General features: G+C 39.7%; 1 pseudogene; it reads left to right on the top strand.

The window, feature by feature from the left end:
- Positions 1–9,160: 9,160 nt before the first annotated feature.
- The window catches only part of LOC145485338 (uncharacterized), a 2,696-nt pseudogene continuing 222 nt past the window's right edge, over positions 9,161–11,634 (top strand).

The following is an 11,634-nucleotide window of genomic DNA, read 5'->3' as shown; positions in this document are numbered from 1 at the left end:
AAGCGGCTAGCCCCATTAAGCGGTCACCACCCATTTCCCCGAGGGTAGCCCACTGTATTACATGTAAACCAAAAATAATTGCGTAGCGCGAAAAGACCTAGGTATGAGTTTAGCGTTACAGTATTACGCAGGGCATGTAGGTAGCGGTGGTCGAGTAAAAGATAACAACAGGGGCAATGGTAAACTATTCATTCTTTTCATTTCTTAATTCAATCTCTTCCTACTCAACACGATTGTGTGCTCCCAGTGATTCCAAGCCTTACGGAGCCTTACGTATTAGGATAGAAATTGTCCTACCCTACCCCCTAAAATGGGATGACAGCATTGCGTGACGAACAAGGAACCGCTGCAAGCAAGGATTGAAGCCATCAAACCATGATGATCAAACGTAATATTTTGGTGTAGTGCAAAGCAAGCAACTATCTACAAATGACTCAGCCGTTTTAGACTTAGATGCAGTGGTGATCATATGTGTCGAAAGAGGGTCACAGATTCATGGTATTCGACCGTTAAATAAGTTGACAGTTGGCGATGTACATCGGACGTTATGTAAACAAAAGCAAACTTCTGCTCTATGTGCGACGAATGGTGAGAGAAACACGTCAAAACGGTTTTGCACCTGCCTTTTACAGCAAATGAGGTTAGAACATTTCGAAATTATCAGCTCTGTGTCTATTTCAATTTAACATAGGTCAAATCATGTGACGCATGCTAAAATATACGTCTAACCCGTAAATTGACATTTGACGACGGATGGTCAAATATTTGCAATTTTGACGTACTTTGAAAAGCTCTCGCGTCGCTCACAATCATTTGCCCAGAGAAATTTTTACAAGAATCTGTAGACCATCCTTCTGCGATTCAACCACCAGAAGCTTGATCTATTTGAAGGTTTCGCACATAGTGAAAATTAATTATATTCACGAAGTACTTTTAAGTGAATGAAATACATGTCTTCGAAATTTAATTATTTTGCACCCAAAAAGGCAACGCAACATTCCCTAAAATCAACCCAGTACACATTTAGACATTGCACAAAAATATTTGAGTGTTTTAAAGACGGAAGAATGACGTGGTTTTGCATGCAAGGCTCTCAAACTTGTGTAATAAAATGGTGCGTCAAATGACGATTTTAACGGAATTTGGTAATTTGCATATTTCTTTGAAATAAAAGGATATTTTGCCAAAAAAACTATCCAGTAGTTTTTGTCATGCCCTAGCCTATCTACCATGAAAATATGAGCGAAATCGAATTTTTGACCCTTGCCGAGTTATTTTCCATTTTTATGGACAGGGACTCTTAAAGGCTGTTAAAACAAGCCGGGTTCGTACCACGCAAGGTCGCACTTATCTCACAAAGTGTAGGTTTTTCTAGTTGGCTTTTGTTGCACACGTATTGCAAATACATACGTCCAGAATAGTTAAGGTGGCAAAATTGCAGCTGAACATGGAGTGATAAAGGCTAAGGGTTCTTGGGTCAGAGAGGACACTCCTGTCCAAACAGTCATAGAGTACTCCCACCGCCCCCTTTCCCCCTATACCCAGATCTTGATGTTGATGTTTGTCTGCCCGCTGGGAAAATTTGCATGTATATAAGTCGTACGAGCTTACGAACGTTTTTCATTGCATTTCATTCAAGGCTATAGGCAAGGTTTCTTATGAGACAGCACTTCTTTTCCATTGTGAAACCGGTGGTCTCTATATATATTGCACGTAAAATACATCAAAATAACTAGCCTCTTTTGCAAGCATTTTCAGTGTTGATCCGAAAAAGGCCGTCGATAAAACCAGGAACATGGAACATCCCGGAACATCCCGGAACATCCCGGAACATCGAATAATTATAATAATTATGAGAAAAATATGTAAAATTAAATTTTAAAAAATAAAATAAACAAAAATAATCTGGTATCCGAAAAATCTGTCGACCCATAAACATGTGTTCCAACAAGCTCACGGGGCGTTTCTTTCCCTTTGTTATCTTTTCGATCAGGGAGGAAAAGTGTAAACAAAAGACAGGGTAAAAATCATTTAACCTTATCAAAATCAAGTATTTGGGAATTTCTTTCCAAGTTTATATACATTTCACCTCTCACTTAGAGTTCAGATCAATGTACTTAAATAAACAAGACAAGTATAGAAAACATAACTTTAATCTGAACTTAACTCGATGCCAGTTGAACGTGGACGATATCAACATGAAAACTTAAGTGCTATAAACTGCAAAGTTGTGAACGAAGGTCCTGCTTGATTGAACGTTGGATCTCAAAGGAGATCTAATCAGCCAAACTTGATAAGTAAAACGATAATAAGTCAAAGACTACTGCGAGGCTGACACAACGTCGTATATTTAAAACAATATTTCGGCTGGACTCAGGTTTAGATGTTACTAAATTATAAAAATAAAATTGCATTATCATATAATGGTGCGGATGTTTGTCCTGTTTTCAATAGCTGTTTCGTTCATTAAAGGTTGCTCGTTTCGTTCATATAAGTTCTTTAAGGTCGACATTCTCATCAAAGCTTACCACGTTCACTTTCTAGCAAACAAATGCTCATCTCCTGGTCATGTTTAACGGCTGGACGAGTCAAATCCTCATGAAATTCTGCCCTCAAGTAGGTCATAGTACTAATTCCAACATTCGAAGTCAACTCCACTTCAATTTAGCGAAACATCTACTGGTCGTGTAAAAGCTACCATCATCACTTCGGGCTGGCACGATGCAGATGCCGCGCAATGCACGGCTACTATTCCTGTATGGCGTCGGGCTTGGTTACTATTCCAATATGGCGTCGGGTAAGGTTATTATTCCAACATGGCGTCGGACTCGGGCGCTCTCGTTCGGGCCGACTAATTACGAACAGTGTCTACACCTGAGTGAGTGAGTGAGTGAGTGAGTGAGTGAGTGAGTGAGTGAGTGAGTGACACATTTGCATATCGGAGTCCCCGCAACAAAGACGTTTCTACGCCTCGCGTATTCACGAGTTTAAAAAGCAGTATGAAAGAGAATATATCACATCTAAGCTCGCATCGATATGTGATGGCTTGTAATATCAAACCAGCGGTCTGGCTGACACATAATGAGTAGAAACACGAGATTATCAAGGTAAGACAGTGAATCCCCCATGAGGCCTTAGACCCAAAGTAATCCCTCTTAAGTTATTTTTGGACATAGTACCCAGTTCTTCCAAGGATGTTACTCACCGGATGCGTGAACAGGCGAAGCGACTTTCTCGAAACTACCAGATACGAAATGACTGGAAATTTGGTGAAACGACATTGTATATGTTTTAATTTTCAAAAGAAGTTCCAAAGCAGAGATGTCTTTTATTCGGTTTTAGGGAGTTCAACAAGAAAACCACAACGGCAATGGCAACGAGTACAATGGCTGTGTAAGCGTGTGTTATAATTTTTTGCTCATTTCTTTGCCGTTCTTTACAAAACAGCAACGTGAAATAGCCACGTTCTGCATATTCGAGAGAACGTGAACTATGACCGCCAATTTTTAAAATCTTTTACGAATTTTGACATTGTCTTGCATATTCCGTTTGAGATATTTCTTACAGTGATAGAATGGATCTAAATTCTTGCGGGATTCGTAGGTTGAATAAAAAGTCATTTCTCGGCCATTCATTCAGTTGTTATTGTTTGTGCAGTGGACATCTGTCTCCTATTTAAACTGCTGTTAAAGTTTCGAAATGTATCAAAATATAGCGAGAGCCCAAGCTCCTTTACATATAATTAAAATATCAAAGAAGACAGCTCCACATGCAGCGTTGAAGGTTTCCTTCGCTTTGAAACGAAACGAAACGTAGCGAAACAAAAACAAAGCCTCCACGAAAACATCCCCGGAAACGCGCGAGTAATATCCACTGAAAAACTGGGTGCCATGTCTAAAAATAACTTAAGTGGGATTACCTTGGGTATGAGGCCTATATGGCGGGTTTACTCTCTTACCTTGATAATCTCTTGGTAGAAACTGACCACTGCGGAACTTTTTAAAGTTTTGACCGAGTCATTTTTATTTCACACCACGAAACGTTTCACTGACGTGAACTCCAATCTATTCATAAGCTTTAAGTGTAATCCCGTCAGCCTATGTAGATCCTTCCGCTTCCCGTTTTTGAGGGGGCGGGGGGGGGGGGGACAAATGTACATGGGCTAAACCTTGTGAAAGATAGGGAATCGTAGTGGGGATTACCCGAAGTGAGCTGTCGAGCTTCGGCCATTGAACGGGCAAATGCTCATTATAATTAATGATTTGTCCCTTTTTAGAGAATCTATCTCGAACGAACAAAATCCTAAATACATGTATAATTTCTACTCGGGTGTGTGTTATGGGCTGTTACGTACCCAAACTCGTAATTAGCCAATTAGAAGTCGTGTCTACTTAGCTGGTATTCTGCGATATCAAGTCACTGACCTAATATGGCTATGGTATCACTGCCACTTGGCTTGATTTTGGCAGAGTTAATCGTACCTTTGTTCGTACGCTTCGGCGGCATATCAGGTTCATTTGGTCTCGCCATGGGTATGTTGGCTCGACTACGTCTTACCAAAACACGAACCATGGCTCGACAAAACTCACCTGATATGCCGCCGAAATGTACCTAAAAAAGGTACGATTAGGTATAAATAGCAGACATAAAAAGGACAAGTAGAAAGCCAAAGTTTGAATGCAATAGTAACCCTAAGCAAAAAGCCGGTAATTTTAAGAAGGATCAACAGAATCAGTGATCGTACCGTGGGAATTCGCTTTATGAATTCCTCGTATGACGACGACATACAGAAGTAGATTCCACTTAGCATATTATCATTTTATCTTTGATTTAAAGTGCGACCAACCCCCCCCCCTCCCCCAATTTTTTTCCTTTTAAGGAAATCCACTAGTATACCCAATTACTTCAGTTGAAAAATTATTTCGATTGATAAAATCCCAGCGTTTCTACAGGTATTTAAAGTTGTAATTTCTCCGGCCACGACCGAGCACTGTGGGATCTGGGTCGGCCTGCTAGAGACGTCATCAGAGGAACTAGCTGAAAGCACTCAAGAGACGTTTGACTGGGCTTTAAGCGCTGTGAAAACATATTTGGGGTATATATACATTTTTTTTTTTCGATTTCGAAGTGCAAGCCCGCCACACTGCAAGTCACGATCGACAATTTGCCGGCCCATTTGGCTTATAAAGGTTTTAAAACAATTGCTGAAGAGAGTTATTAAGATTTCAATAAACATTAAGCGTGGTAATTTGACTTTGACTTAACTTGCAGATTTTAGAGTGTCAAAACATTTCCAGATTCAAACCTTCTCCTCGATTTCCCAAATATTTCCCGCAATGCAAGCTCAAATTGCGATGGAGTCGAAGTCCAGTCCTGGCTACTGCTTCAGATCAATGGTTGAATATAGATTTAACTTCAAAGAGAAGCAGACATAATCGGCAGACAATATCCGTAGATGAGGTAAACTCCCCAGGTAAACTGAAACTCTTGTCTAAATTCCGTAAAACCACTAAACCCGTGCGAAACAACAATAGAAAATGTGTCACACTATTTGCTATCATACGCTAAACTCGAGATCGCACGGCGAGTCCATTAAGAAGACTAATCTACATACAACACTTCTTTAAATACTCTTACAGAGCCCTTGATAGTTCATAACGACGAGAGCATATTTTTCCCCTAATTTTTCAAAAACGCGAAAAATTCGTCTTTTCGCTTCGTTCTCGTCGACCAGCCGCATGTGTACGAACACAAACATCACACAAATTTGAATTTTTCGTATTGGTAATAAAAGATCCTTCGACAAGATTTTGACAAAAAGTTCAGTTTGTTATCAGCTCAATAAATTAATACATTTCTCCTTCACTATTCTTTTATTTTAAAAGTCCTTTTTACGTACGCTAATAACCTGAGTGTTACGTTTCGGTTGAAAACAAGCGCATTCTCCTTTCAGCGCTACAATCTCCGTCCGTTAAGTCGAATCTAAATCGTTTGTTTTACTTTCCATATATACTTATTAATGGTTGATTCGTTTTAAATTTGTAACTGTGATGTATTTCGTTGCTCAAAGAACAAACCAGTCTCTATTTCGAGGACAAAAAGACTCGATGCGTCTAATCTACGGTATAATTATCTCACCTAATTTCCATTATTTGGGGCTCGTTTCAATAGAATAGTCAGCTGGCTCCCAGCTTATCCCAAATGCGAGTCTTATCTACCTTGACAATGCCGAGCTTTACACAACTGAGAAGCTAGAGAAGAATATACAGACCATGAAAATTTCTAGTTTTTTACAGTAGCGAAGAACCCGAGATCGAAGCAATCCTCGATGGCTCCCTCTTTCGGTCCGACTTAGCACAAGTCAGTACACTTCTTTCGTTCTTTTTTTTTTTCCTCGTTTCTGGAAGAGTGTCATCGGGATAGAGGTATTGAATGAAGAGGATTACTCTCTCCTAAGCATGCTGCACTGCTATTCCCTCCAACGTTAGCAACACATCTTCCTTGCATTCTGCAACGATTTTGAATCACACTATCGCATGTTTGCATATGTTCTTCTCAGAAGCAAAACATTGTTACTCCTTCCATGACGTCACAGGCCAACTCATCACATTCTTCTCTAGTCCTCGGCCGTGGCCGAGGAAAAGGCCAATTTCACTAACTTTGAAAATTCATAGAAAATTGAATAATTTTTCGCGATAATTTTTCGCGGTGGTGACCAGAAAAACAAGGAAATTTATATGCTTAGTTCCTTGCCCCCAAGTAGGGGATAGGGCCGGAAGGAAATTTATATAGGCGAAAACAAATTTTTTTGGGGGGAGACTATAGTTCGACTTTTAACGACTTTAAATTCAAAGTGAGAAAAATCAAAAATCAAAACCGAAATAATTATTGTTTGGTAATAAATATTGGAAACGTATGCGAGTAAGTCACCGATGAATGACTGGACAAATTAGAGAAAATCCCTAATTTGTCAGGTTATTTTACACTTCTACTCATAAGAAGTGTACACTCCTAAGTAAAGAATGACAACTGTTGAATGACTGGGCAAAGGTTGAGAAAACTCCTGTTTTGTCACAGCATTCTGCAATTCCACACATACAAAAGTGTAGAACTAAGTAAAGAATGAAAGCTATTGAATAGCTGTGCTGCGGTCGAGAATACTAGGGAACTTAAGAGGCTGTCTCTGTAAGAACCGACCACTGATTTTATTTCGAAAATTCGATTTTTCCCATAAGCTGGGATTTCGAAGCCCTTACCTAGTCAATCACTAAAATGAGTTTTGTTTCATTAAAAATTCCAATTGAAGTTCGGGCCGCTCGACGCAAGTTTCATGCCCGCCGAAACCTGAAAAATGGCACATATTGCCGGCGCTCTAAAAAAAATAATATTCGCTCAAAAGTCCCAATCTTTTTTTTCAACTATAGATATATTATAGCAGTTTGTTTAGCCATGTTGCAATTATAATTCAATGTTGTTCCTTCAACGGTTAAAAGAAGATTTTCTACCCGTTAAATAGAGTTTTGAACCAAACGTGAAAATAGCTCTACTTTGAAGGCACGTTTTAAAAATGTGGCACCTGTTTGAAACCGCTGAACTACATGAATAGAAAGTATAAATGTCCCTTAATTTAAAACAATAATAAAATTTGTCTGCCCACTAGGTTTTCAAAACTAACGACCGCTTAAAGTTCAGGAAATTTTGAAAACATCCCAGTAAGTAACTAACACACTCGCCTTCGTAAAGTGCTCCGATAAATTCCCGTAAATCTCTTACCTGGCTTCAAGATTAAAGTTTTGGTCCTTTGTAGCGATCCTTGAAACCTAGGTAGCATTAAAACTGCCAGCTTTTCCTTCCAACTGTAGGTTTGTATATAAAGTAGATTTATGCATTCCTCATCTGTGTCGAGCGTGACCGTCACATACTTCGATGTGCTTTGTATTACTGACCATTGTTTTCCTCGAAGCCGGTTTAGTAGACTCCTCTTGAAAGGTTTGTAGAAGCACTCTTCTGGACAACTCTCGGCACGCATACATGTATGAAGAGTAAACGGTGATTCGGGAAGCCATGGAAGGATTGATAAATGCCACGGCCATTTTATGTTTACAACAAGTGATTTAGTTCCCAATCGTTCCCGTGAGTATAATGGGAAGATTGGGAACTAAATCACTTGTTGTAAACATAAAATGGCCGTGGCATTTATCAATCCTTCCATGGCTTCCCGAATCACCGTTTACTCTTCATACATGTATGCGTGCCGAGAGTTGTCCAGAAGAGTGCTTCTACAAACCTTTCAAGAGGAGTCTACTAAACCGGCTTCGAGGAAAACAATGGTCAGTAATACAAAGCACATCGAAGTATGTGACGGTCACGCTCGACACAGATGAGGAATGCATAAATCTACTTTATATACAAACCTACAGTTGGAAGGAAAAGCTGGCAGTTTTAATGCTACCTAGGTTTCAAGGATCGCTACAAAGGACCAAAACTTTAATCTTGAAGCCAGGTAAGAGATTTACGGGAATTTATCGGAGCACTTTACGAAGGCGAGTGTGTTAGTTACTTACTGGGATGTTTTCAAAATTTCCTGAACTTTAAGCGGTCGTTAGTTTTGAAAACCTAGTGGGCAGACAAATTTTATTATTGTTTTAAATTAAGGGACATTTATACTTTCTATTCATGTAGTTCAGCGGTTTCAAACAGGTGCCACATTTTTAAAACGTGCCTTCAAAGTAGAGCTATTTTCACGTTTGGTTCAAAACTCTATTTAACGGGTAGAAAATCTTCTTTTAACCGTTGAAGGAACAACATTGAATTATAATTGCAACATGGCTAAACAAACTGCTATAATATATCTATAGTTGAAAAAAAAGATTGGGACTTTTGAGCGAATATTATTTTTTTTAGAGCGCCGGCAATATGTGCCATTTTTCAGGTTTCGGCGGGCATGAAACTTGCGTCGAGCGGCCCGAACTTCAATTGGAATTTTTAATGAAACAAAACTCATTTTAGTGATTGACTAGGTAAGGGCTTCGAAATCCCAGCTTATGAGAAAAATCGAATTTTCGAAATAAAATCAGTGGTCGGTTCTTACAGAGACAGCCTCTTAAGCACGGGTCGTTTTAGAGGCAAGGGCAACTTTAGCGACCGAAAAAGCCTGGGAAGAGAACAACGTCGTTCCCGCCAAAATATAAACGTTAAGCAGCTAGACGAGTTTTACAGCAGCGACGTCGGTAGCAAACTCTGTTCGCTTTTAAAATAAGCTGTTTGAGAAAATGTCATCCTTCAGTGAAATGAGAAACCTGCTTCTTTTTTTGTACGACAGTAAAAGCATCTGTCACGAAGAATTTTTGACCTTGTACGAAAGTTACAGTTCCAAGAATCCAGAATTCCCTTACAGCTCCTACCCAAAGTTTGATTACGACCAGATGGATAAATCAGAGTGTTTAGCGGAGTTCAGAGTGCGAAAACAGGACATAACATTATTGGCAAATGTTCTTCAATTACCAGACACTTTCCGATGTCCGCAAAGAACAACTTGTGACCGAACTGAAGGGCTTTGTATGCTTCTGAAGCGCTTCTCGTATCCATGTCGCTATTCAGACATGATTCATCGTTTTGCAAGACCAGTTCCTAAAATAAGGATGATTACCAATACAGTGATGGATCATATTTTTTTGAGCCATGGAATTTCACAATGGAATTTTGATATACTGAGTCCGCCAATGCTACAGGAGTATGCAGATGTTATCCCTGCTAAAGGCGCACCTCTCGGCAATTGCTTTGGGTTTATAGATGGGACAGTCAGACCAATTTCTCGCCCAAGCCAACACCAAAGAATAGTGTACAATGGACATAAACGGGTACATTCACTCAAGTTTCAGTCCGTCGCTCTACCAAATGGACTTATTGGAAATATGTATGGGCCTGTTGGTAAGTTATGTTCACTAGGATGCCATGAAAATAAGCTGCCACTTAAGGTTTCATTAATTTATTAATCTTATTTATCTGTTTTGGTATGCAGAGGGGAAAAAACATGATGCAAGCATGTTGGTAGATTCCAATCTTCTCCAGGAATTGGAAAGGAATGCATTTTCCCCAACAGGCCAGCCCATGAGTGTTTATGGTGATCCTGCCTATCCCCTGCGAACACACCTACAGGCACCATTCCGCCATGGTGTCCTAACACCGATGATGGAACAATACAATTTTGACATGAGTTCTGTTAGAGTAACTGTGGAGTGGCTCTTTGGGGACATCATCAACGACTTCAAGTTTTTGGATTTTAAGGTTACCGTATACCTTCAGGGGTGTCTCACGTCCAAGCAATGTAGCGCGTTCGGTTTAAGCTGTAGATACCTAAACCCCTATATCAAATTAAAGCTTATAGAGCTGGCTATCAAACCATACCAAAAATTTTGAAATAAAATGAAGTGCCGATTTTTTCACGGCCACTAAATGCGAGCGTCCTAATCACCTTTTGGAAGCTACAAGTCAAAGCGAATTTTGTTTTTCGCCAATTTATTTTTTTCCCCGGTTTCAGGACAAAAAGCGCTAAAAAAGCGTGTCTGCGTTTTGCCACATTCAATTGCAGTAAAAAGTTACAGAACATTTTCAAAATAGGACTTAAAAAATGTGAAGTGATCGTACAAAAATTGCTCTCGGAGAAAAAATATTTCGAAATAAACAATTCGCAGACACGTTTTTGTTTTTTATATGTTAATCTAGCTACTGTCCAAATTTGAGGGCAATCAAACAAATCCCCTTTGAGTTGTAACTCTTTAAAATATCTACTTCAAGCGAAAAAATTTATTCGAGAAAACAGCGCTAAGAAAAATCTCTTGCTTCGCAAACAAACTCCGCCCACAAACGCCTTCAACTGGGTTCTCAGATCACTGAGCCAATCAGCGCTTGGAAAATTTACTACCATTAACTCGCGGTGAAATTTACGCGTGAATCTCGAAAAAACCCTTGAGTTTCGCAATGCGCTCAAGGCGGAGAGATAATTTTTCTGTAGCTCGGTTTTTCTTGAAGCTGGTCTGGCAAAATGGGGAAGACGAAAAAGGATACGAACGCTAGAGTGGCTGGGCGACGAGAACAAACTGAACAAAAGAAAGCGCGGCGGAGCAAATGTGCATGGATAATATTCCAATGGATCTCAATGAGTTGGGCGATTCATCGGCATCGGACTCAACAAAAGAGTCAATGTACACGTCGCTGTTATAGCTGTCGAGTTCCCAAACCTTTACAGAATCTTTCCCTACTCTTGACTCGATCTTTTTGCCTGCTTGATACGATAGCTATAGCTTCATCCGCGAGGCCAACTTTCGCTTCTTCACTCACTGATGTGTTTTCGTTCGTTCTTCGCTTTTTCGAACTGGTAAACAGAGTTTTCCGTGGTCCATGTTTACTTATAACTTAATAGAATTACATCTAATACGAAAAATGCTTGGATCTGAGTAGCCAGCCAATTCGTGGTATCCATATATTCCCGCGAAAGTAGTCTCGGTTGATTGCGTACACGTTATAGGGCTGTCAATCAAGAGGGAACTTTTACTTCCGGCCGTAACGTAAAACCTCCATTTCTCCGCCAATATTGAGTTTTTTTCAATTTTGTTTTCAGAAATTAGAGATTAC

Source organism: Orbicella franksi, chromosome 4 (genome assembly GCF_964199315.1).
Source record: "Orbicella franksi chromosome 4, jaOrbFran1.1, whole genome shotgun sequence".
Lineage (NCBI taxonomy): Eukaryota > Metazoa > Cnidaria > Anthozoa > Scleractinia > Merulinidae > Orbicella > Orbicella franksi.
This window is presented reverse-complemented; position numbering and strand designations above follow the sequence as displayed.